Source organism: Oryctolagus cuniculus, chromosome 6 (genome assembly GCF_964237555.1).
Source record: "Oryctolagus cuniculus chromosome 6, mOryCun1.1, whole genome shotgun sequence".
Taxonomy (NCBI): domain Eukaryota; kingdom Metazoa; phylum Chordata; class Mammalia; order Lagomorpha; family Leporidae; genus Oryctolagus; species Oryctolagus cuniculus.
Genome location: NC_091437.1, coordinates 48,284,769 through 48,310,882, shown reverse-complemented (window position 1 = coordinate 48,310,882; position 26,114 = coordinate 48,284,769). Strand labels below are relative to the sequence as shown.

General features: G+C 38.8%; 1 protein-coding gene and 1 long non-coding RNA gene across 5 annotated transcripts in view; one reads left to right on the top strand and one right to left on the bottom strand.

Annotated features, from left to right (window-relative positions):
- GABRB2 (gamma-aminobutyric acid type A receptor subunit beta2) overlaps positions 1–26,114 on the top strand; it is a 304,185-nt gene that overhangs the window by 203,710 nt on the left and 74,361 nt on the right. The gene's annotated exons all lie outside the window — the stretch shown is intronic.
- The window catches only part of LOC138850208 (uncharacterized), a 40,645-nt gene continuing 40,310 nt past the window's right edge, over positions 25,780–26,114 (bottom strand). The window contains exon 3 of the long non-coding RNA XR_011389886.1: positions 25,780–26,088. This is a non-coding gene — a long non-coding RNA (uncharacterized lncRNA). The remainder of the gene's footprint in view (positions 26,089–26,114) is intronic.

The following is a 26,114-nucleotide window of genomic DNA, read 5'->3' as shown; positions in this document are numbered from 1 at the left end:
TCTTCGTCATAATCCTTTTAATGATGATGCCATTATATCTTAAAAGCTATATTCAATGCTTTATATATGTATAGTATTTCCAAAAGTAGATGTTATAATTTTCATTTTACAATGCAGAAACTGAGGGTCAGAAAGTTAAGCAACCTGCCCAAGATTACTTAACCTAAGAATTTCACATATTGGGGTTTGAACCCATCACTACATGTGTGCAAAGCTCATTTTATCTACTGGAAAATACTAAAAAGGGAAATATTGAAGTTCGCCTTCAATTTGTGGAGCATGTATAAGCAAGCATCTCTCCATCTGCATTTTTCTTGTCCTGAAGTTTCATGATAAAGCCTATGAAGTCAGGTAAAGATCTGATTTTTGTTGCTGTTTTTTTTTTTTGTCGTTGTTGTTTTAGAGCCCATGATTTTTTTTTTTGAAAAGCTGAATTGTATTAGCAATTAATAGCCACTTAAATGCAATAAAAATAAACATAGCACAGACAGAAAGCTTTAATACTTTAGTTACATCCTCAAATGCAATATTCATTTTAAATTTTTTCTAATGTTTTTCCTTTGACACCCTCCTACTCATCTACAGTTTCAATAAAGTCCATTTCTTTATCCCCTCATCAAAATTTGCCTCTTATCTCATCCTCGGATCTCAGTACACATGCATTGGATTTCCACTTCCCTATAAAGTACTCTGGGGTTCCATTAACAAGTTTGTGTTTACCCACATGTTTACAGTATTTGTGCTGTCAACAGTTTGTATTTTACCTAAAACTTAACTGAACTCAGCTCTAGATACTGTCTGCATTCTGCTTTTATAAAGCCACATTCTTCACAAGAGTGTTTCAAGTCCTGAACAGAAATGTTAGTGACTCAGCATTGCTCCTGACACTGCACAGGAAGCTAATTACCCCCTGCAGTCTCAGAGCCGCTCAGTTCTCCACCCCTGGAGTTAGTAGCTGTTACTTGCACGTGCAAGTATGGGGTTGGTATAATCAGGTTCGAAGTAGAGATTTGAGCATCTCATTAGAAGAAACATAAAGGAATTTGAAAGCCCTGGATTTTAGTAAGCTACAATGGAGATGATCTGGATTTTCATAAAATGATAAAGCGATTTTCCAATGTTCAGGTGACAGTTCATCCACTCAGGGGTCTATTAGACTCCCAAGAGGTAGAATTATTTTGTCATTATAGACTTAGAAAATAAGGCACATTCATTCCTAATAATAATAGATTAATATCAGAGGGAATGTTTGTTAATGTTTTACTCATAAAACATTTGTATCAAATTACTTCAGATATTTTCTTAAAATGTAGAATTCCAAACCATACTTCAAGCTTAATGAATCAGATCCTGTACGTGTATGATCCCAAGAAAACATTTACGGAGTGGTAAGATAAGTCGTTTATAAGGGAATTAAATTGAGGTAAGCCATAAAGTTGATAAACAGGGGACACAGTCAAGGGGGTCCTAAAAAATTTCATGGAAAATGCTTATTATAGTAAAACTATACTTGGGTTTCAAAATTATTTTGTACTAAAATAAGCTCATCTTTAATTTCATTTCCCATGGATTTTTTGAAGTTCCTTTATCTTACCATAGCCTCGTTGTATGTACTTTCAGAGCCAAAAAGCATCAGATGCCATCTAGTCCATGTGTGGCAATTACACAGCATATAGTTGATCCTATCCTAGGGCAGACATCACCAATCAATCTTGATAGTCTTTCATGATAAGCTCAGAGTTGACCTCATAATCTTTATCAACAATGTATTTCCATGTACTTCCAGACAGCCACTATCAAATAGATGGAGAAAGCTCATGAGACAAAACAGATTCATTCTTTACTGAACCACTATGTTACATAGATGAAGAACTTAAGTGCTTAGTCAAGTTCACATGGCTGAGCTAGAATTGGAACCAAGTGTTCTTTAGTATAGAGGGTAAAACTGCCCCACAAGAGAATCAGAGTGCAGTGAAGTACCAAACCTGTGGGAGTAGGAAGACTCCGGGAAGGCTTCCTAGCAGGAAATTGATCTATTTGGACCCAAGAGGACTTGTATAGGTGGAGAGAAGAGGGAGCCATATCCATAATGATACACCTATCTTCAAAGTTGAGAGACACTAGGAATCCTGGTCTTGGAGGTAAGATTTTCCAGTAAGCTGCCTTGGGCAAGTGTCTGTGAAGCTGCCTCCTGTCCTGGTACCTGTTATAAGGATTCATCACTGTCTTACTTGTCTCTGCTTAGAGGCAAGAAATGCTGCCCTGCATGTGGTCAGCAGTGCTCTATTGATGATCATGCTGATAACAACTGACCTAGCTTCTTATCTCTGTTTAGATTAATGGCATTGACATTGTGTGAAATACTTAACTGGTAAAACAAAGCAATTTTTTGTTTGGTTTTTACATTTGTTTTTAAATTTATTTTAAGGAATACATATTTCATAAGTACATCTTTATGAATAGCTATTCTTGCCACCATACCTGCCTTCCCACCCACCCTCATAACCCTCCTCCCCCCTCTACCCTTTCCAGTCCCATTCTCCACTAAGATTCATTTTCAGTTTACTTTTGTACACAGAAAACCAACTCTAAGTAAAAATCTCAACAGTTTGCACACACACACACACACACAAAGCTGTTTGAAAACTAGTTTTATAGTTAACTCATAATACAATTCATTGAGGACAGAGGTCCTGCATGGGGAGTTAGTGCACAGTGACTCCTGTTGTTATTTAACAATTAACACTCTTATGTATGACGTCAGTGACCACCTGAGGCTCTTGACATGAGCTGCCTAGGCTGTGGAGGACTTTTGAATCCACAAACTCCGTCAGTCTTTAGACAGGGCTTTAAACAAAGTGGAAGTTTTCTCCCTTTAGAGAAAAGTACATCCTTCTTTGATGGCCCCTTGTTTCCACTGGGGTCTCACTCACAGAGACCCATTATGTAAAACAGTTTTTGCCACAGTGTCTTGACTTTCCATGCCTGAAATGCTCTCTTGGGCTTTTCAGCGAGATCAGGAAGCCATAAGGACTGATTCTGAGGTCAGAGTTAAAGCAACTGTCATTCTATGAGTTTGCTGTGTGGACTGCTTCCTATGTTGGAGCATTCTTTACTTTTAATTCTATTATTATTACCAGACACTTGATCCTATTTATATGATCACTTTAACACTTAAGATGGCATTTTTACCACTCAGCTTAAAGTATTTGGAATCCCATGGCAAGTTTTTAAAGTGTACCCTTAGAAGTAAGTCCATAGGAATGTATTTAGAACTATACAGCTTTACAGTTACAATCTTCCCACTCCCTCTTTTATTCTCACTCTTTTACTGAGATCCATCCTCAGTTGAGTTTATACACATGTGATTAACTATGTTAAGTAAAGGGTTCAACAAATAGTATGAAGAAAACAAAATGAAAAAAAAAACAAAAACAAAACTCTTCCTCAACAGTCAAGACAAGGGCAGCCCAAACCGTCCCTTCTCGAAATGTCAATTTAACTTATACAGATTTCATTTTAGGTGCTCTATTGTTCTCACAGATCAGGGAGAACATAAGGTATTTGTCCCTTTGGGGACTGTCATATTTCGTTAGTAGGATATTTTCCAGATTCATCCATTTTGTTGCAAATGACCAGATTTCATTTTTTTAAGTGCTGTGTAGTATTCCATGGTGTACATATCCCATAATTTCTTTATCCAGCTTTGGTTGACGGGCATTTAGTTTGATTCCATGTCTTAGCCATTGTGAATTGAGCTGCAATAAATGGTGGGGGGGGGGGGTACAAATAACTCTTTTATTTGTTGATTTCATTTCTCCTGGGTAAATTCCCAGGAGTGGGATGGCTGGATCATATAGTAGGTCTATATTCAGATTTTTGGTGTATTTCCATACTGTCTTCCCTAGTGGATTTCTGTATGAAAGCCATTTTAACTGGGTGAGGTGAAACCTTGCTGTAGTTTTGATTTGCATTTCTCTGACAGCTAGTGATGCTGAACATTTTTTCATGTGTCTGTTGGCGATTTGAATTTCCTCTTTAGAAAATGTCTGTTTAAGTCCTTTGCCCAACTCTTAACTGGGTTGTTTGTTTTGTTGTTGTGAACAATGTTTTTCGTTTGTAAGTTCCATTTTTCTATAAGCAGAAAGAACACTGAAAGAAGTAGAAGCCTTTCTGTGTTTGGTGGACAACTTTACAAAGATGCCATGCACCTCTATTTTTGTACTTTATCTTTTCTTCCTTCAGGATTTCCCCATATTTTATCACGTTTGCTGTCTAGAAAGAATACAGTCAGTTCTTTCATTCTGTGACCCAATAACTGCGTTTAGAGTTTAACATGTGCTAAACCCTAAGCTTCATTTCAGCCAGAGGGTGAAGCTCTAATAGTGCAATTTGAGTTGAGTCAGAGAGAGGAAATAATTGGAAGTAGGAGGAAGTGAAGCCTTATTTGCATGGCTACTAAAATTAATGTTTGAAAGTCTGCTCCGTGGTCAGAAAGTGTTGACTCATTATGCAGAATACTTTAACACCTTAAAGAGGAAAATCAATGTGGTAGAAATAGAATGAAATTTAAAAATGTATTACATTTTGGATAGCACTGATGTGAAACAAATGAGACCAGAAATGTTTCAGAATTTGAATTTTTCAAATTTTGGAGTATTTGAACAGACTTTACCACCTGAGAATCCCTAATCCATATATCTGAAATCTGAATTGCTCCCAGATCATAAGCTTACAGATGATGCACCATGGTTTTTACATAGGTTACACAGAGGCTAGCAATGTAGCACAGAGTGAAGCTGCCCTGGCAATACCGGCGTTCCACATGGCCTCAGTTTTTATCCTGGCTGCTCTACTTCCTGCTCCCTGCTAATGTGCTTGGGAAAGCAGCAGAGGATGGCCCAAGTCCTTGGGCCTCTGCACCCACGTGGGAAACCCAGATGGAGTTCCAGGTTCCTAACTTTGGCCTTGCCCAGCCTTGGCTGTTGTAGTCATTTGGGGAATGAGCCAGTGGATGAAGATCTCTGTGTGTCTGTCTCTCTCTGTAAATCTGCCTTTCCAATAAATAAATAGAATATTAAATAATAAAAAAGTTACATAAATTTTGCAAAGAGTTAAAACTAATAGATTTTATTTTAAATATTTAGTTTCGGCCGGTGCCGCAGCTCACTAGGCTAATCCTCCGCCTTGCGGCGCCAGCACACTGGGTTCTAGTCCAGGTCAGGGCGCCGGATTCTGTCCCGGTTGCCCCACTTCCAGGCCAGCTCTCTGTTGTGGCCAGGGAGTGCAGTGGAGGATGGCCCAAGTGCTTGGGCCCTGCACCCCATGGGAGACCAGGAGAAGTACCTGGCTCCTGCCATCAGATCAGCACAGTGTGCCGGCCGCAGCGCTCTGGCCACGGCGGCCATTGGAGGGTGAACCAACGGCAAAAGGAAGACCTTTCTTTCTGTCTCTCTCTCTCACTGTCCACTCTGCCTGTCAAAAAAAATAATAATAATAAAAAATATTTAGTTTCATAGTTCCCAAAGTTCTCAACTCCAAAGAGAATGGGGAATAATAAAAAGCTAAAAGTAGAATCCCAAGATGGTATTTCCAATCTAACTACCTGATAAATGTTGAGTATATGTTTACTAGTGATTTTAATGCTAAAATCAGAAAAATATGAATTAAAATTATTTTTATGGGTTGATCTGCAAAAGTAGCCAATCTTTCTTAGCCTAGTGTTTTTTTAATTAATATTTTTATGTTTAAATGATTTTTAAAATTTTATTTATTTGAAAGGCAGTGTGGAGGGGAGGCAAAACACACTCCTATCCAGTAGTTCACTTCCCAAATGCTTGCAATGGCCTGACTGGGCCAAGTGTAAAGCTGGAAGCCAGGAATTCAATCCAGGCCTTCTATGTGGGTGGCAGGAACCGGATGACTTGAGTTAACACTACTGCCTCCTGGGGTCCGCATTGGCAGGAGCTGAAACTGGTAATACCGAGTTACTATGAGGTTAGGACTCAGGTATCTTAACTGCTGGGTTAAATGCTTATTCCCACAACTCTACTTTATGTAGGAAAGTAAAGTTTCACGTAGCAAGTAACTGGTTTGTAAATTTAACAAGTGTTTAACTGGATGTAAGTTTCCTATGTTCCTACAGTATGTACAATGGAATCAAAACATAATTCAGAAAGCACTTATCCTGGAACACTGTGTAAATTGTTTCCCAACATAATGTGGCCCCTGCCATCAAACAATGTGTAGTCTACAGTTCTTCTGTAGTTCACTTCAGCAGACATTAGCAACCGTGGCTTGTTTTCTTTTTTAAAAGACTTGAAATAGCAGAGAACTTTTTGTCAGATAAAATGATATCAAGTGCATTTATTGCTGAGAGTACTTCTTTCTGAGATGGCTTTAATCTCTCAGCAATGACATTATGTGTTATATTTCTCTCTCAATAAACATTCTCTGTAAAAATGAAAAGTATACTCCAGAGACTGGTGACTAATTCCTAAGATAAGCTATGATTATTAACTTCAGGAGTTTTAATGAGTGCTACATGGCTACAAAGGCTTATCCAGAAATATCAATCAACAAACACACTGACCCTTGAATCACTCAAAACTCATTAAGTAATGTTTACATCCAAATATATGAGGGTACATACAATTTTGTAGGAAGCAGAATTAAAATATCAATGCATATAATGACCTTCAAAAAGTTCTTTTTTAAAAAAAAATTTATTTGAAAGGCAGAGTTACAAAGAGGCAGAGACAGAGAGACAAAGAGAGAGATTTTCCATCTGTTGGTTCACTCCCCAAATGTCTGTAATGTCCAGAGCTGGGCCGATCTGAAGCAAGGATCCAGGCACTTCTTCTGGGTCTCCCACATGGGTGCAGGGGCCCAAGCAATTGGGCCATCTTCTACTGGTTTCCCAGGCCACAGCAGAGAGCTGAATTGGAAGTGGAGGAGCCAGGTCTCAAACAGGTGCCCAGCTGGAATGCCAGCACTGCAGGTGACAGCTTTACCCACTACACCACAGCACTGGCCCTGCAAAAAATTCTTGAAATTGTGCACTGTGAAAAACTATGCATGTATAGGAATTAACTACTCTGGAGTCAGAAAGGAATCAGCTGATGTTGGATCAGATTTTTAATTGAATTGTTATGTGCCTTTCTCACCCAGTAAATCAATTCCTATATTTGTTTCCTCTTTGAAACAAGTCATGGTTAACTAATTCTATTTAATTCCATTTAAAATGAAAGTTATTTTTCTAAATTCATAGCAGGTGCATTTACTTTGAATCAAATCATTCCATTTCAAAATTTCTTTTGGTTTACTATAGATAATTAGCTTTTATTTTTTGTTTTCTTAATGTACATTGTCTTGATAACTATTACTGCTAAATTGCTATAGCAATAACCAGCAACCATTCACATGAAAATTGTATTCCCTTTGTCATCGCTGTGTGATTTACCAATTAGTGTATTTTATATTCATGTGTGGGTAAATGTGGGTAAACTATGTCTATTTGAATATTTGATGCTTTTCTTCTAAAATAAAATGATAAAGAATTAAAAAAACTATGCATGAATCTCAAAAAATATTTGCACGAACATAAACTTGCCTCTTATTTTAAAAAATTATTTATTTATTTGAAAGAGTTATACAGAGAGGGAGAGACTATGTGTGTGAGAGAGAGAGATCTTCTATCCACAGGTTCACTCCCCAGATGAATACAACAGCCATGGCTAGGCCAGGCTGAAGCTGGGAGTCAGGAGCTTCTTCCAGGTCTCCCACATGGATGGCAGGGACCCAAGCACTTGGGCCATCTTTCTCTCTTTTTCCCAGGACATTAAGAGGGAGCTGGATTGGAACTGGGGCAGCCCAGTCAGGAATCGGTGCTCATATGGAATGCCATTGTTGCAAGCAGTAGATTTACCAACTATGCCACAATCCAGGCCCTATAAATTTACCTCTTTATTTCATTTTCTACGAACTCTTTGAAGTACCCTTGTATTTTTAAAAAGGTCACTTATTAAAACTTTAAAACTTGCCAATTATAGCTTGAAATTTTCTTTAATATTTATATATATATTATATATATTTAATATTACAGATATGGAGCACAAATAACTAAAATAAAATTTCTTTTAATTTTAATTTAGGTAAAGCTTTAAATGTTTTTATGTAAACAAAGATTTAAATAACCTACCTTAGTTTCCATAGGTCTTTACTTTTTATTCCTCTTTCTCTTTTTTCTTTTTTCCTTCCTCATTTAAAATATTCCTATAATCTTTTTGCTATCTAAACCAAAGCTAACTATTTCAGTGTTTGAAACATATAGTACATATAGTACATTTGTATTTATTTAAATGATTTCATCCCACTTCAATCACATGGCCATTTGCTTTATACCTGTGTTTGCTTTGACCATTATGATAGCAGTGGTGAAAATGTAGTGCAGGAAATAGTGTGTACCAGTTTATACTGTTTGTATGCACATTCAGGATATTCATACTTAATATAGATTAGTGATAAGGCAGGTAATATTATGTTTTACTGCAGAAAATATATATTTAGTTACAAATTTATGTTCAGTTAAGTTTTGGCAAATTCCTTATAAAATCTAGTACTATAAATATGCTTGTACTAATTATCAGATGACACTAAACACTTAAGGATTCCTGCTACTTCTCCAAAATATCTTTTGAGTACTTTCTTTCGCTCTAGTTCAAACTATATTCAATTTAGGAAAGTTTCTCAACTTTTCATGGTCTTCTTCATTTCTTAAATTTATCTCTGTTGGGCCTTATTGGCTGTTGGTAAGGCCAAGTCTTACAAAGTTTATTCCATATCCTTGAATTACCTTGGCATTGTGGCTGATTCTAGTCCAGCCTTTTTCATATATAGAGAGTTGGTTCCATTACCATTATTCCTATCACCAGCATAACTAATTAATTAAATAATATTTCATCCCTCAATTAGTCACTTATATATTCCTTCTTCCACTTTTTATGTTTTATTTCTACTGTGAAGATGACTAAGTCTATGCTTATTGGTGATACCCAATACACAACTTCTGATTTTTAGATTTGACTGAATTTTAATGATCAGCTCAGACTCATTTAATTTTTATTTTGATTAAATGAATTTTATCCTTCATGACTAATTCTTACGGATTTCATGTTGGAAATAATAAAACAAACAAAATGAATGATTAAGATGCACACTTGTATTCAAAGAAATATTTCATCATGACTATGGATAAAATAAAAAGTTTCCAGTCAATGAAAGAATCCAAAACAATTATTTTCTAATGATAAGCCAAATGTAGGGGTATTTTTTTCTTGCTGGTTAAGAATCATCATTCTAATATTTATGATTAACAACAACTTCTTCATCATTTTTACTAACATTATAACTAGTATCATTGAGTATTTTAAAATGCCAGGATATTTAAAGACATTATCTTATGTTCTTATTTCACTCTGCTTTATGTATGAGAAAACTGTACTTTAGAGAACTCAAGCAAAAGTTTTCCTAGTCCTACAACTAGAAATGAAGGGGCTTATAGTAGAAATCAAACCTATTTGCTCAAAAAGCCCTCACTTTTGTCCTAGGTATAATATTGTTTTGTCTGGAAGCCAATTTTAGTTGTAGAATATTAGGGATTGTGCAAAGGCAGAATTCCAGAGACAGATCACTATAGGGGTCAAATGGGCATCATTCATCAGGGAAGCAGGAAAGGCAGAGGCTCCACCAGATACTATTACGGTGTGAGCATCCATTCTTCACCTCCAGCTGATGACTTCAGAAAGGAAAACTGAGAGTTCATGAGTATTCCAACTTTTCAAGGAAAATGGAATATGTAAGTCTTTATATTAAGTTCTTTTTCCACAACATTTGCCTATTCTCAGAGTCAGTTCCCTGGCCACTGATTTATAACCTCAGTTGTAAAGATTTAAACCTGATTTCTTCCTGCATTGTGTTTTGAAGTTATCCCTTTGATAAATAGCCAGTGACTCCTTATTGTGAGCTATGATTTATGCTAATGTCTGAGAACTAGAAAATGGCTAGGACTCTGCTCATGTACTCAAGTGGCATCCTGAATAATCAATGACATGAAAATCAAATAATCAGCTTTTAAATCTCCATTTTGTATCTCACACTAAGCTAAATACTGTTAGAAATAGTACCTCACGGCCGGCGCCGCGGCTCACTAGGCTAATCCTCCGCCTAGCGGCGCCGGCACACCGGGTTCTAGTCCCGGTCAGGGCGCCGGATTCTGTCCCGGTTGCCCCTCTTCCAGGCCAGCCCTCTGCTGTGGCCAGGGAGTGCAGTGGAGGATGGCCCAGGTGCTTGGGCCCTGCACCCCATGGGAGACCAGGAAAAGCACCTGGCTCCTGGCTCCTGCCATCGGATCAGCGCGGCGCGCCGGCCGCAGCGCGCTGGCCGCGGCGGCCACTGGAGGGTGAACCAACGGCAAAAAGGAAGACCTTTCTCTCTGTCTCTCTCTCTCACTGTCCACTCCGCCTGTCAAAAAAAAAAAAAAAAAAAAAAAAAAAGAAATAGTACCTCACAGAAAATGTGGCCTTTGTTTAACAGGAATATTTATTCATTTATGTATTCAAAATATTATTTATTGAGTTTATTGAGTCCCTAACAGTGAGGATCACCAAAATTAAAAAAAAAAAATATTCCCCTTGAGGAGATTCTATTGTACTGAGTGATATAGTCAATAGACCAAAAAATGTGAAATGTGGAAGACAGTGATATGTACTCTGATGATCAGGAAGGAAAAGTAGGGAAGCAGTGATGAGGCAAAGGTTACTAATTTATATACGATTATCATGGAAGACCATTCCAATAGGGGAGAATCTGAACAGAGACATAAACAAATTTAGGGATTGAGGCATGTGTCTTATGGGAGGAAAGAACATCTCTAGGAAGAATGCAAAATGAATACATAGCCCCTGAGAGAACCAGTCTGAAGATTTGCTCATAGCCTAGAGAAGAGGTTGACTAAATTGGACAGATTAGAGGTCGTAATTGGATTATAGTTACATTTAGAAGGAAATTCTAGGACTATATTTTAATGGATGTAGCTGGTAGCCTGAGAGAAATGAGGAATCAAGTTTGGGCAGTGTAAAGAATAGAGCTCCATTTACTGAGATAAAGACCTCTATGTGAAAAAGCAACTTTGTCACAGACATCAAGATTTCTATTTTGAACTATGTTTGAGTTGCTTCTAGACATTAAATCCAGATGGAATTTCCAGAAGTCATTTGGATACAAAAGTTAGGGCTCAGAAGGGTTGACTGAGCTAGAGATGACTGCATGAAAGAAAGAATGAAAGAAGAACTGGAGTGGCACAGACTTGAGGTGCCCTCATTGAAAGAATGAAGGCACTTTTGTGATTTGTAAAAATTGCTAAGTTGGAGGCCAGCACCATGGCGCAGTAGGTTAATCCTCCGCCTGCGGCACCGGCACCCCATATGGGCGCTGGTTCTAGTTCCAGCTGCTCCTCTTCCAATCCAGCTCTCTGCTATGGCCTGGGAAGGCAGTGCAAGATGGCCCAAGTCCTTGGGCCTCTGCACCCACATTGGAGACCCAGAAGAAGCTCCTGGCTCCTAGCTTCAGATTGGTGCAGCTCCGGCCATTGCGGTCATTTGGGGAGTGAACCAACGGAAGGAGGACCTTTCTCTCTGTCTCTCCCTCTCATTGTCTGTAACTCTACCCGTCAAATAAATAAATAAAATCTTTTAAAACAATTGGTAAGTCATAGTGAAATTTATGGTCAATAGTAGGCCATCAAGCAGGAGAATCTGTAGAAATAATTGTTTAAGGCAGCAGAGTTCTAGCATGCACAGAGGTCAGGGGTGAGAATAAGTAGTTGAGAAGGAATTGACCAGTATGTCCAGTCTTCTTTGCCCAGGGCAATTCTGAATACTGTGACACAGGAATCTATCCCGAAAGATGGTCTGGAGTTGAGAGGTGGCAGGGGTAGCGATGGAGGGGAAGGAGGTGATAGCTGCATGGAAGGAAGAATGATGAGTATATGAGGGCTAAGGAAAGGTTCTCTTCATGGGCCAATGGGTGAGAGGTGACCGTTTCAAATGAAAATCTCCCTGAATATGAGCATCAACGTAGCACAACCAAAATTGTGACAGGTACCATAAAGACACTCTTTTTTGGTTTTGTGTATTGAGGTTGATTCCCTTGAAGCATGTTAACTATATTAAATGCTCTGTAAGTCAGAAAATCTATGACAATCTGTGGGGACACTTAACCAAGAAAGAAAAAATCCATGTGGTTTTGACTGACTTCTCTGTTGTGAAATGAGGTGAGAATGAACTGTTCCCTGATTTTTAAAAATACTTATTTATCCACAGTTATTGCAATTGGGTGCCCAAGGGATATCTTTATATAACATATGTTTGCATATGGTTAGGAATTTCCAAGAAGGAAAAAAAATTATAGGCGTCAACCTAGAAAGTAAGACGTGTTGGTTTGAAACACTTTCCCTATAAATAGTGTTCTGTGCTAGTACTTCCTTCCTAAACCTGCCAGAAGTAACTCACCCCATGAATGGATGATCCCAGTTCTGATGACAGAACATTTTTTTTTTTTGACAGGCAGAGTTAGACAGTGAGAGAGTGAGATAGAGAGAAAGATCTGTCCTTCCATTGGTTCATCCCCCAGATGGCTGCTATGGCTGGCACACCGCGCTGATCCGAAGCCAGGAGCCAGGCGCTTCCTCCTAGTCTCCCATGCGGGTGCAGGGCCCAAGCACTTGGGCCAACCTTCACTGCCTTCCCAGGCCACAGCAGAGAGCTGGACTGCAAGAGGAGCAACCGGGACTAGAATCCAGGGTGTGGGCGCCACAGGCAGAGAATTAGCCAAGTGAGCCACAGCTCTAGCCCCCAGTTCTGATGACTTTAATGCAGTGGAGCTTAGTGTGTTCTGCATAGCACACAGCAGTGTAGGCTCTGGAGCCACACTGCCCAGAAAGAATCCGATTGCCACTGCTTACATAACTGGTCCTTTAATCTTTAAAAAGGTGGCATTTACAATACTCAACTAGAACTGATATTAACTTCAAATAAATTATTGAGTCATATAACACATTTAGAGCAGAGTAAGTGATAAGTATTAACAGTTATTATTAATATTATCCACATAATATCGATGAAGAGAAGACAGGGACGGCCGGCGCTGTGGCTCACTAGGCTAATCCTCCGCCTTGCGGCGCTGGCACACCGGGTTCTAGTCCTGGTCGGGGCGCTGGATTCTGTCCCAGTTGCCCCTCTTCCAGGCCAGCTCTCTGCTATGGCCCGGGAGTACAGTGGAGGATGGCCCAGGTCCTTGGGCCCTGCACCCCATGGGAGACCAGGAGAAGCACCTGGCTCCTGGCTTCAGATCAGCGCGATGCGCCGGCTGCAGCACGCCGGCCGCACCGGCCATTGGAGGGTGAACCAACGGCAAAGGAAGACCTTTCTCTCTCTCTCTCTCACTGTCCACTCTGCCTGTCAAAAAATAAAATAAAATAAAATAAAAAGAAGACAGGGACATAAATGTTTCCCTTATAGTGCAAAGAGGGATAAGAAAAGAAGTTGGGGCTGGTACTGTGGCATAGTAAGCCAAGCCTCCTCCTGTGGCACTGGCATCCCCTGTGGGCACCAGTTTGTGTCCTGGCTGCTCCTCTTCCAATCCAGCTCAGCTAGTGGCCTGGGAAAGCAGTTGAAGATGGCTTAAGTGCTTGAGCTGCTGCACCCATTTATGAGACCCAGAAGGAGCTTCTGGCTCCTGGCTTCAGCTCACCCCAGCTCCGACCATTGCGGCCATTTGGGAGTGAACCGCCAGATGAAAGACCTTTCTCTCTGTCTCTCCATCTGTAACTCTACCTCTTAAATCAATCAATAAATAAATATTAATAAAAAGGAAAAGGAATCATGAAAGTTTTATATTTCTGTGGATGATTAGCTATTCTATTGTCTTAGAGAAGATGGATGTAAATGAGTACGTTTCCCAAAATAGGAGCTACCATCTCAAATAACCTAGAAGTTATGGAGATAAGGAAAAGAAGTAAAACTGACCAAGCAGACAACAAAACGGGGGCAGTGGAGACTGCAGAAAACTGGGAGAGTTCATCCTGCATGGGGAAGGCAGGAAGCATTAGCTGCAGACAGTTCGGACTCTGCAGAAGCATCTGTGCCCAGCTGTAGACCCAGTGGCATCCCTGTTACAGACTGACTAGGATTTAGCTCCCCAAAGCCATGCAGACATTTGAACACCAAAGTCTTATGTTAGTGGTTAATGGAGAAACAATTTATAGATTAGGAGAGGCTTGGTCCATCTGTGGGAAGTGATTGGATTGGATTTGAAGCCGCGTGATCAAATCATAATAGGCTTAGATGAAACCAGATAGAGGTTAGATGAACAGCGTGTTTCCTGTTTGTCTCCACTTCCTAACTCCCCATCTGATCATCCCTTCGCCATCCTTCAGCCTCATCAGATGCCTGAAACAATGGCCCTGTCCAGTCTTGGTGTGTGAACCTCCATACCATAAACTGAAATAGACATTCTTCCTTCTTTGTTGATCCTCTCGGGCATCTTAGTTGTAAGAATGTGAAACTGAATAATAGAGCCACAGTCCCTAGCTATTTAAAGAGAGCTTCAAAATTTAGAAATTAGGACATGAAATGTTTAGCAAGTTATATAAAACCTTAAAATACAAGATGTCATCCCGAACAACACATCTATAGATCTGGTGTGACCTGTTTGGCAACTCTCAGTAAAATAACAATAACAAAATCAAAGAGACAATAAAGAATGTATTCAACCAGATACATTGTAAAACATTTTTAGGAACTATAGATTTGGCTGTTCTTTGAGTCCAACAAGAGGTCACGTGGATCCCCAATCCCCATCTCTAACTCTTTGCATTAGTAATTAAAATGGTCATCTGTTCAATTCTGAAACAAAATACCTGAGCTAAGCTACTTATTAAAGAAAGAAAGGCTTATTTTGCTCAGGGCTTTAGAGGCTGAAAGTACAAACGCTATGATACAGGCTTTGCAAAGGTCCCAGTGTAGCTGATGGAACATCTGCAGAGAAAGGATCACATGGCAAGCCGAGAAACATGGATGAATGGACCCAAACTCAGACTTTTCTCACAATCTTGCTGTGCTCCCACTTCCTTTGCTAACTACCTCTGCACAGTGCCACCCAGGGCCTCAGTGGTAGAACTATGGGGAACACTCAACATGGAAACCAAAGCAGTATAAAAGCTTCCTTTCCTTTGTTATCCAGTTAAAAAATTTGTACCTGCTCTCAACCTTGTTAGTGACAGCTCTGGAGTAAGGATCTGTTTCTAGGCTGATGGTCTTTGATTCGGTATGACATCATTCCATCTGTGCGTTGTCATAGAAATGTAAATTAATAGGTATTTTTATTCCTTGACTATGGGATGTATTGTAGTCTATTGAAAGAGATTGGACTATGTATATGGAGATTAGATACATAGATAGATATGCAGACTAACAGACAGGCATAAATAGAGATACTACTATTACAAGGAAATTCTTTATAATTTATATGTTTTTAAATAAGTTGTCATCATTTTTACCATGTTCTTTAAACTTTGAAGTGTTTCCTAAAATGTACTGCTAAGTTTCTGTCCATATCATGGCTGAGAAACAAAAATATTGTTATTATTGTAACAATATATACCCTTTTATACTGGAAATTGATTCTTGTCAGAAAGAGGGTTGGAGGCAAAAATGTGTTTTAAGCCTCCCTTGTTACCCATTCTGACCAGCTATCAGACCTAAGAAGAGTGAAAGGCAAGAAGAGTGTAGGAATACTATCCTCAGCACTCTTAAATGATATCAACATATTACTAAGTGATTTTTCTGAAAATAAACTAGGAGCTTTATTTTATGTACTCTGGGAAATGTATAGCAATGTAGGTTTTGACTTTCCCAAAACCTGAAGTCTGAGTTTCTTGTTTAAAACGATTGCTCTTCCACCTACCTGGTATTCAAGGGGACAGTTTAATGGCCACTTGGCTACTCTTCCAGCTAGATATTTTTCCACAGTAAAAACAGTGCCTGCTGCCTATTGATTTTAGTTTCACTGTTACCTTCACAGCAGGAAGATCTTTGAAATGCATGGACTACTTATTTACAAGTAGCAGAAGATTTAATTTTTTTTAACTGTAAGACATTGAGTACCTGGACTTGATAAAATGCCACTTGCCAAAATGCCTATTTGATGTTGGAAGAGAGAACAGAATTTTTGGATGATGTGCAATTGATTGGAATTCATGGAGCACAGTTTTCTCTGGGTACAATGACAGATTTATAGGATTTTTTAAAGATTTATTTATTTATTTGAATGTCATATTTACACAGAGAGAAGGAGAGGGAGAGAGGGTGAGAGAGAGAGAGAGAGAGAGATCCTCCATCCACTGGTTCACTCCCCAGTTGGCTGCAGTGGCCGGAGTTGCACCGATCCGAAGGCAGGAGCCAGGAGCATCCTCTGGTTCTCCCACAAGGGTGCAGGGGCCTAAGGACTTGGGCCATCTTCTACTGCTTTTCTAGGCTATAGCAGAGAGCTGGATCAGAAGAGGAGCAGCTGGGACTCGAACCAGCACCCATTTAGGATTCCGGCACCACAGGCAGCAGCTTTACCCACTAAGCCACAGCGCTGGCCTGGATTTACAGGATTTGACTGCAAAGCCCGGGCCACATTTTGACAAATGGTAGTAGTAGTAGTTCCCTTCACTTTCCTTTTTCTGGATAGGTCATCCCAAGTCACATAGTCCTCCTGAAATTACTTTCAGCCCTTCTTCTGCACAAGCCAGGTCCCTCAGACCTGGAACTAGCTTCAGATTTATCAGCGCTGAGTTTGACAGATTGAGCTAAGCCTACCTACTGCTCAACCAAACACAAGAAACCAAACAGCACTTGTTCTAATTGCATTTCTTCTTTGTAGCAAATCATTCCATTGTTTTTCTGTATGCAATCTGGATTATTTTTCTTCTTCATTTTTTAAAGGGAAATACCTTCTCAAAAAAGGACATATTCCAATGCCATGCAACATGGAAATAAGTCTTACTTTCACTTGCTCTTCTCAGTAATTGGTATTAAGATTTTTAACCTTGCAAAATATTTCATTATACTGAACTTTAGCCATCATTTAAGTGATACATTTAATTTACAAGAAGATTATCGTCCTAAATTGGTCTTCAGCAAGTTGGAAGAGGAGCCAGGCAAGTAGGAACAGCTTGTTATGACAGAAATATCTAAAGAGATCTTCAGGGAAACTTTCTTGACATCACTAATGACCTTCTAAAGTTAGATACACATTAAGAAAGTCATCGTTTAGCATCAAACTCTTAAAAAAAAGACAATAAGGAGATTTGCATATATACTGCAAGACACTGTGTTAAAAGTTTTAGATTTATATTAATATGATTAAATTCTAGTTATGGACAAATACAGAAAACTTGTAATGAAAATTCTTTATGTAGCATGACAGCCCATTCCCAAGGACACAAAGGAACTTCCCTCTAAGGATCACAGCTCTGTATTTTCTGTTGACATCTCGATGATTTTATCCTGTGCCAAAGACTAGTTTCCATTCTCTCCCTCTCTGAGAAATCACTCATTATTTTCAGTTTAAAGGAGAAGTCAAAGTCTGTCTCATAGAAATTTTATTTTTAAATGAAGAGATGGTATTCACTTGTATGTGTGAGAAATCTGCAGTGTGTGCATATTTTAATGCATATTCTTTTCTGCAAAGTTAAAAATAGAACTGTCATTTAAAATATTTTTAGCAAAAGATGTTGCTCCTAAAACTTCTTAATTGAGAACAATTCAATAGTCTCACAGCAGGAGCTGCCAGTTTCCCTGTAGGAAATCTATTTCCCAGCATAGATTTGGGCATGCTAATCTGTTCACAGCCACATGAGAGGAACCAGGGACTTTATCAGAATTTCTAAGGCAAGTGGTTCTAATAATAAGACCTAAAGAAATCCAGAGATAGACTGCCCCAGGATTAGATGTTGCAAAATGTAGACTAGCATATCTGGTGGGCTCCTATTCATTATTTAGTTATGAACATGTATAATTGGATCAATTCTGAGCTTCTCTTTATTTTTAATTTATTTATTTCAGAAAGAGAGAAAGCTCCCACTAACTGGTCCATTCCCCAAATACTGCTAATCAGAACACAATTCAAGCTGCTTACCCCAGGGGCATTGACTCAGTCATCAGAACCATCACTGCTGCCTTGCAGGGTCAGCATCCTAAGCCAGGCATCCTTGGGCATATGGGATATGGGTATATGGGAAGAAGCATGTCACGTGCTAAGCCAAACATTTGTTCTTAACTCTTTTATTAGAAATTATTAACATTTTATTTCCATTGCTTTACAGATAAGATAGCTGAAAGTTTGAAACAGATAATGGGTCTGAAGTCATGGAATATGGATATCATTATTGCCAACATTTTGTTCATAATCCAGTGCTTTAATCCAATTAGTAATACCTCTACCATACACATATGCTTGCTCAAACAAACCTACACAAAAAAATAATAGCATTATTAATTTGACTGTATTTCTTTCTCACACAAATCCAGTTAGAATTAGTAAAATATGATGGAGCTAAGGTGTTTGTGAATGCATAGGTAACAGTGGAAGAGAGGCTGGGGTGCTGTAGCTATCACCATCTAAATCTACCCCCTAGAAATATCCTACGGAAAATATGTCTGACAAAGCTGAATATATGATACCTGCTATAATAAGGGGGAAAAATTAGCTGGACTGTCAGTTTTATCTCTGAAGGAAATGTCAGAGCCAGACATATATTGCATCTGAGATCTTATTATGATTGATTTGAGGGTGGGAAAGTTCAAGACTGGAGACTGATTGGGACTGAACAAAGTTGTGGCGTAAAATTGGCGGACATGATGAATAAAGGGTCTTGAAGCAGTCCAGTAAAATTTTCTTTGATTAGTGAGCTGGTTGACAGGTAAGTAATCTGTTTTCCTGAAAAAACTGTTTGCCTAGATGAGCAAACTCTGTCCAAATTGGTTTGTGTCCTTAACTCCTCTTTTAAAAAAATAAGATCTGGGGTGGCTATTTGGCACAGCAGTTAGAGTGGCCTTTGGAATGCTTGCTTCTCATATCAGACAGCCTGGTTTCCTATCCTAGCTCAATTCTTGTTTTCATCTTCCTGGTAATGTGCACCCTGAGAGGCAGCAGGTGATAGTTCAAGTACTTGGGTCCCTGCCACATACCCCTGAATAGAGTTCTTACCTCCCAACTGCAGCCTTGTCCAGCTCCTGTTGTCTCAGGCATCTGGGGAGTGAACCAGAGGACAGAAGTTCTCTCTCTCTCTCTCTCTCTCTCTCTCTCAAGTGTTCGTGTTCACTCTTTCCTCAAATGTCCATCTGTCTGCCTTTCAAACAAATTAAATAAACAATTAGTTCATTTAAAATAAGATCTGCCAACACAGATTCTGACATAGAAATAAAAAATTGCTATATGAGACACTACCTTTAATGATCAAACATCTTTCTAATTCTAAATGCAAAACCTTTAACTCAAGTAGAGATCTACTAGCTTGGAGTCTTTTAATCCAAAAACTTAGAGAAAACTAAAATGAAACCTTAATCTATCCATATAAATTCTAATAGGTTCTACAAATCATCCTTAAAAATATCTCTTAACTTCTTCTCTATCCTACCCCTACAAAAACTCCAGTCTAAGTCTTTGTAATATATTTTTTAGACCAGTAGCATTTCTTAGGCTGGTGTAGAGAAGTTAAATGCCCCCACAAACTGGGTAGACCAGCAGCCTCTACTCAACTACAGAAGATTGATTATTGCCTTCAGGTCTAGAGTCTTGATTTTTCCAAGAGAAGTTACAAAGTCCCTAGATTTTTAAGTGTTAGCAGTAAGCAGTGTCCAAAGTTGTACCTTGTAGGCCTGTGTTTGGCAATTTCAGAATCTGTAACTCTCTGTCTTTAGGTTTTTCTGTCTTCCATTGTATTCCTTAAAACACTGCTAGATTGATCTTTACAGAATTCTGCTTTCTATCATACCTTGTTTAAAAACACAAGGCAGTTTCTATGGTCTGTATACAATGTGAAACCAGAACCTGCCCTGGGAGTCAAACCTGGTGTCCAGTTTTGGTTTTAAGATTATTTAAGATTTGTTCAATGATTGAAAGCCCATAGAAATATTTCACATTAAAGGAGACCTCATTTTTTTTTTGCATTTGGGTAATTCATCAGTTAATCTTTGGGGTATGGCTTTCAAATTCTGCTGTAACATAGGTTTGAGAATTACCTTTATAGACACAGTCAATGCATCTCCTAATTTAAGCAAGAAAGAGATTGGGAAGTTCAGAAGTAGAAAATCTAGTATAGTTTGAAAGATATTGTGCTATTAATGGTTTTCTATTTCAAGGAAATGTCACATACATTTTCCCATTTTTTAAAAAAAAGGTTTATTTATTTATTTGAAAGGCAGAGTTACAGAGAGGTAGAGGCAAGGAGACAGAGAGACAGAAGTCTTCCATCTGCTGGTTCTCTCCCCAAATGGTTGCAATGGCCAGAGCTATGTGGATCTGAAGCCAGGAGCTAGATCTTCCTCTGGATCTCCCACACCAGTGTAGGGGCCCAAGCTCGTCAGCCATCCCCCACTGCTTTCCTAGGCCATCAGCAGAGAGCTGGATCAGTAGTGAAGCAGTTGGGACTCGAACCAGTGCCTACATGGGATGCCAGCATTGCAAAAGGCAGCATTACCCACTAGACCAAAGCATTGGCCCCACTTTTTCTCACTTAGTGTTTGCAATCACCCATGATTCAGAACAAATATTGTGATGCCCATTTTGTTTTTGAGAAAGGTATATCCAGAAGACATTGTGCCTTATCCAAAGGCATCACTTTAACCAGTAATTGGGTATGAACTACTACACCTATTTTCAAATCCTCATCTAGTAGAGATTTTAGTTCACCAATTCTGTGAAGACAGATATTACAGACATTGTAGACATTCACTGTCTTGGTCATCTCATCCCCTAATCTACAGTCACTAACACAGATCATCAGATCTCAAGCCTGCAATCGGCTGGTCATTGTCACATTAACTGAATGGACATTTCTGCAGTTAATTCCAGAAAAGTGCTGATACCTTGTGGATTTTTTTCTGTCTTTGGTTGAGAAAGCTCTAATTTTTTTTACCTTTCCAGATGTTGTTTTTTCTCTGTACTTCATTTTCTTAAAGTATTTTGAGAGATGGTAGTTCACGTGGATGTGCATACATGAATTGTATCTGAAATTTAAATGTTATTTGCATAAAAAGAAGACACAAAGTTAAACTCATAATTTTACGGGGGACTCACACCTACTGATGCATATAGAATAATACACTTGGGATTTTTACATCAGGTATGCTGTGTACACTGCACTTAATCTCTACTGAGTTGTTCGGCTGCAGATGGACTTTGACAGTTCCATTCCACATGAATTTGAAAATCTCACATCACAATACCTCCTTAACTTTAAAGGAGACATTTAATGCTGTGAAATTCTGTTGACTATTTCCTAGTGTTAATGTTTCAAAGTTAAACTTGGTCTTTAAATGTGCCTATGATTCCCACTCATATTTGAAACATGTGGTAGATAACATTCTGTGACACTCACAGTGACATTTCTTGGTAGATTGAAGATAAGAGAAATTAGGTTTTAAATAATTCAACTGAGGAGATGGTAATCTACAACAGATATGTATGTGCTTGTTACTAGGAAGTGAGGGGGAGGTCTTGAGTTAAATACTAGAAAAAAACAAGAATTTTTTTTTTAATTTTTTATTATTCAGAAAAGCAGAATGGCATACAGAGAGGAAGGGAGAGAGAGAGAGAGACACTGCTGTTTCACTCCCCAAATGGCCCCAATAACCAGGGCTGAGTCAGGCTGAAGCCAGGAGCCAGGAAGTTCGTCTTGGTCTCCCACATGGTTGGCAGGGACCCAAGTACTCGGGACATCATCCACTGCTTTCTTAAGCATATTACAAGGGAGCTGGGTGGAAAGTGGCATAGGATGCCTGAGTGGCAACAGTGGCTCAACCAGGTGTGTCACAATGCCTGCCCTCAAGAGATTCTAATGTATAAATGGGAGAAGTCTAGAAAAAGAAAATAATTCCTGCTCACTGGTTTTACCAAGGAAAAAAATGCTAACTCAAAACATTTAAGCAAGTTCTAGATATGTGATAGGTTATTTTTAACATTTTATTTGAATTTTCAACAACAGTAATATCTAACATCAGTTAAGCTCTTAATCTGCATCAGGCCTCATGGTGAGCATTTTCATATGCAGTATCTCATTTATCCTTCACAATGTCCTCTTGTGATTGAACTAAATTGTGGCATTTTAATGTGCTTTTACAATCTTACACAGAAACTCTCATTCCAGCTTCAATTTGAAATAATATTAGATAAAGACAACATTGTGCTTTAAAGAAAATCTGAAGAATGCACTTTGAAATTTATTGTAGACTACAGATACTGCAATTCCTGAGGAGGACCTTGAAATATTAAATAATTAGAACATGTGTTCATTGTCTCAGCAAGATTATTTTCTCCTATCAGTAGAATATATCTTAGAGCAATATCGAATTGGAAAGGGTAGTTTTTTTCTTTTTTTAAGATTTATTTTGTTTATTTGAAAGGCAGAGTTACAGAGAGAGGTACAGATAGAGAGATGGAGGTCTTCCATCTGCTGTTTCACTCCCCAAATGACCGTTAACAACTGGGCTAGGCCAGGCCAAACCCAGAGGAGCCAGGAGCTTCTTCGGGGTCTCCCATGTGGATGTAAGGGCCCAAGGACTTGGGACATCCTCCTCTGCTTTCTCAGGCCCATTAGCAGGGAGCTGGATTGGAAGTGGAAAAGCTGGGATTCGAAAAGGCATTCTTATTGGAAGCCAGTGCTGCAGGCTGGGGCTTTAACCTGCTGTGCCACACAGTGCCGGCCCCCAGGGATAGACTTATTTTAAATATTGTTTGCTAATATTCATCAACAACAGAAGAGTAATGAGCAATTTATCCAAGAACCATGCCTTGATTTTTTTTAAAAAAAAGATCATCATTCATACATTCTTGCACACATTGCATTCTTTCAGTTAAGAGTTAATGGAGCACTTATTATGGCTAAGTAGGACAATGTTGAGTGTCATTCCTGTTCCCAAGGTACCCAGATAACTGGCATTTGGATATAATTTATTTTTGTTAAATTAGATCTCTATGATTTTGTTCACATAATGTCAAATGATGGGTTCTAAATTTATAGCCCTTTGTGCACATTTGCATGAATGAGATTCAAGTATCTAAATGTGGAAAACAATCACTTGTCTATTTCATAGCTAAGAGCAATGGAAACAGAGAAAGCCTTCGATGATGGCGATATAATAGGTGTTCTTTGGTCATTGCTTCATCAGCAGCATCCTGCCTTAGAGCTGCCTGTGCCAGTCATTCTATAGATGCAGTTTTGAAAGAGATTCCCTTTCCATGACTGTCATTTCCTTTTGAAATGGCTTATTGTGTTCTTTAGAATCTAGGTTACTTTTTATAACGTTGAATCTCTGGTGAATTGGGCAGAACAAAATGCTCTCTAACATGAAAGTGCCTACTTAGCTGGCTTTACAGATGAGTTGAGAACTTTTAATGCAAGCTCTTTGGACAGTTGCAAGTTTTGTAGTACCTGCCAGCTGCTGGTGAATGTCCCACCAGGATTCTGGGTTGTGTAATATGGTCAAATTTCAGGTAGAAAAAGGACAGCTATTCTTAAATCCTGTTTTGCAACAAGAATAAAAATGATATAAGGAAAATGATAACCACCAACACATGTGCCTTACTTGAATTAGGCCGTCAATAAGAGATGCTCCAAAGCAGTGAATGAAAACAGCTCAGAGATAAACAAGCTGAGAAGAGAATTATGGCTTTGCTCCTTACCGGTTGATTGGATTAATTTTCTTAAGCCCATCATATTTCTAATTGTTCACCTGCAAAACTGTGATAACAATGTATTTCTAATACGATTACTTAGCGTGCATGAAAACACACCTGGGATATTTGAACTTGTTGACACTTAGTGATGCTGGTGGCCATGGTTGTGGCAGCAGTGGTGCAGTTTCTCCAGTGAGGTCAGAGTATGCAGAGTATGAATGACTTAGAGTATGCAGGGTATGAATGAGTAACACGCCTGTGTTAATACGTATTTCAGAAAATCGGGCAATCAAGAATGAGGTAATTATCAAGCAAACTGAAATACTTTGTAAGGCTGAAAAAGTTTTTAAGGTTATTAGGGAAAGGGGAAACTTGATGGGTTCTAAAGATATCAGCTCTTCTGTGATAAGCCATTTAATCTGCACCTCAAAAGTTAAATATGTGAGAAAGGACATTTACTGAGTCTGATAAATCTTTTTTCTGTACAAGTAGAATAAATCTTAGAGCCACAGCTGGCACATCAACAGGCTATCTATTATTGAATCTGTAGTCAAGAGAATTGGTCTTAAATCCTACTGTCCTTAAGGATTTTCCTCTAAGTATTGTATGGTATCTGTTCATACTAGTAATTTATCTCAACATGTCTAAACACTACTCCATCTATAAAAGTACCTATTTGTATTAAACACCAGAGAAAATCCATGGGAATGATGTTTGTGAAAGTATCTTCTGATAAAACCTGAATGGCTTTCGTGATAGAGGCATTTTTTAAAAATATATGTTGAATGTCTTCCAGGATAGTCACTTTCCCATATCATGGAAGCATCTCTTAAAGAATATAAAAATTATTCTATAGTTTTTTTATTTTTTATTTTTTGACAGGCAGAGTTAGATAGTGAGAAAGAGAGAGACAGAGAGAAAGGTCTTCTTTCCATTGGTTCACCCCTCAAATGGCTGCTACGGCCAGCGCACTGCGCCTATCCGAAGCCAGGAGCCAGGTGCTTCCTCCTGGTCTCCCATGCGGGTGCAGGGCACAAGCACAGCAGAGAGCTGGACTGGAAGAGGGGCAACCGGGACTAGAACCCTGGGTGCTGGCTCTGCAGGCGGAGGATTAGCCTAGTGAGCCACGGCACCGACCCAAAATTATTCTATAATTTAAAAAGAATTTTCAAAAACTCTGGCTTATGGTATGTGGTACTTGCAGTGACTTCAATGGTACTTTTTGTGGATTTACTTTATGTAAATTTGAATTAAATAAAGAAAGAAACACTTAGAGCAATATTAGTTTTTTTTTTTTTTTGGATAAGAAGATTAGTGCTATATTATCAGTCAGCCAGCAGGATATGATGTAAATATTTTAAGCCAACTGTATCATAAACTTTTTCTCTATTTTATATATATGAGAGGGGGGAGGAGAGAGAGAGATAATTGACTGTGAAAGGAGTAGGTGGAGTGAAAATAATGTCAAGCCCAAATGTGAACCAAGGAAAAATGAGCTTTACTAAAACTAAAAGTATAATCTTTTTCCCCTTCAACTTGTTAAAATTACAAAAATAATAACCCTCTAAAATTTAAAATCTGCTTCTTCTACAATCTTCTTTGAAGAAAATTACATTATAACTAGCCTGTAGTTATTCTGAAATAGCAGCTGTCCATTTCTCCAAGAGTCTTTCTCCAATATTTCTTCTGGTTTTATTTTTAAATACAGTTTGTGGCCCTCTTGTCTGAGTGTAAGCAAGAATCCTGAGACCAAGAAATGAAAAAGGAAGCTCCATATAAGAATAAAAGAGTTTATTAGGGCAGCTTCCATACGCAGTTCCAACCAGAGTGGACAGTAACGGGCACAACTGGAGTTGTAGTAAAGCTCTCGCCATACCTACAGAGGTAGGGAAGCCAGACTTGTATACACTTAGGAATGATTGGGGAGCCAGGGTAAGAGCTCGTTTCCAGCATTCCTGTACTGTTCATTAAGAGTTTGCCCTTCTGACAGCCTGCTGGGCTCTCTAACCCTATCAGCCAGGCTTGCGAGAAGACTTCGTGTGTGGAGAGTGGCACCAGTGAGGCTGGCAGGTGCTCAGCGTTCCTCTGAAAGAGAAAAATGGAGAGAGAGA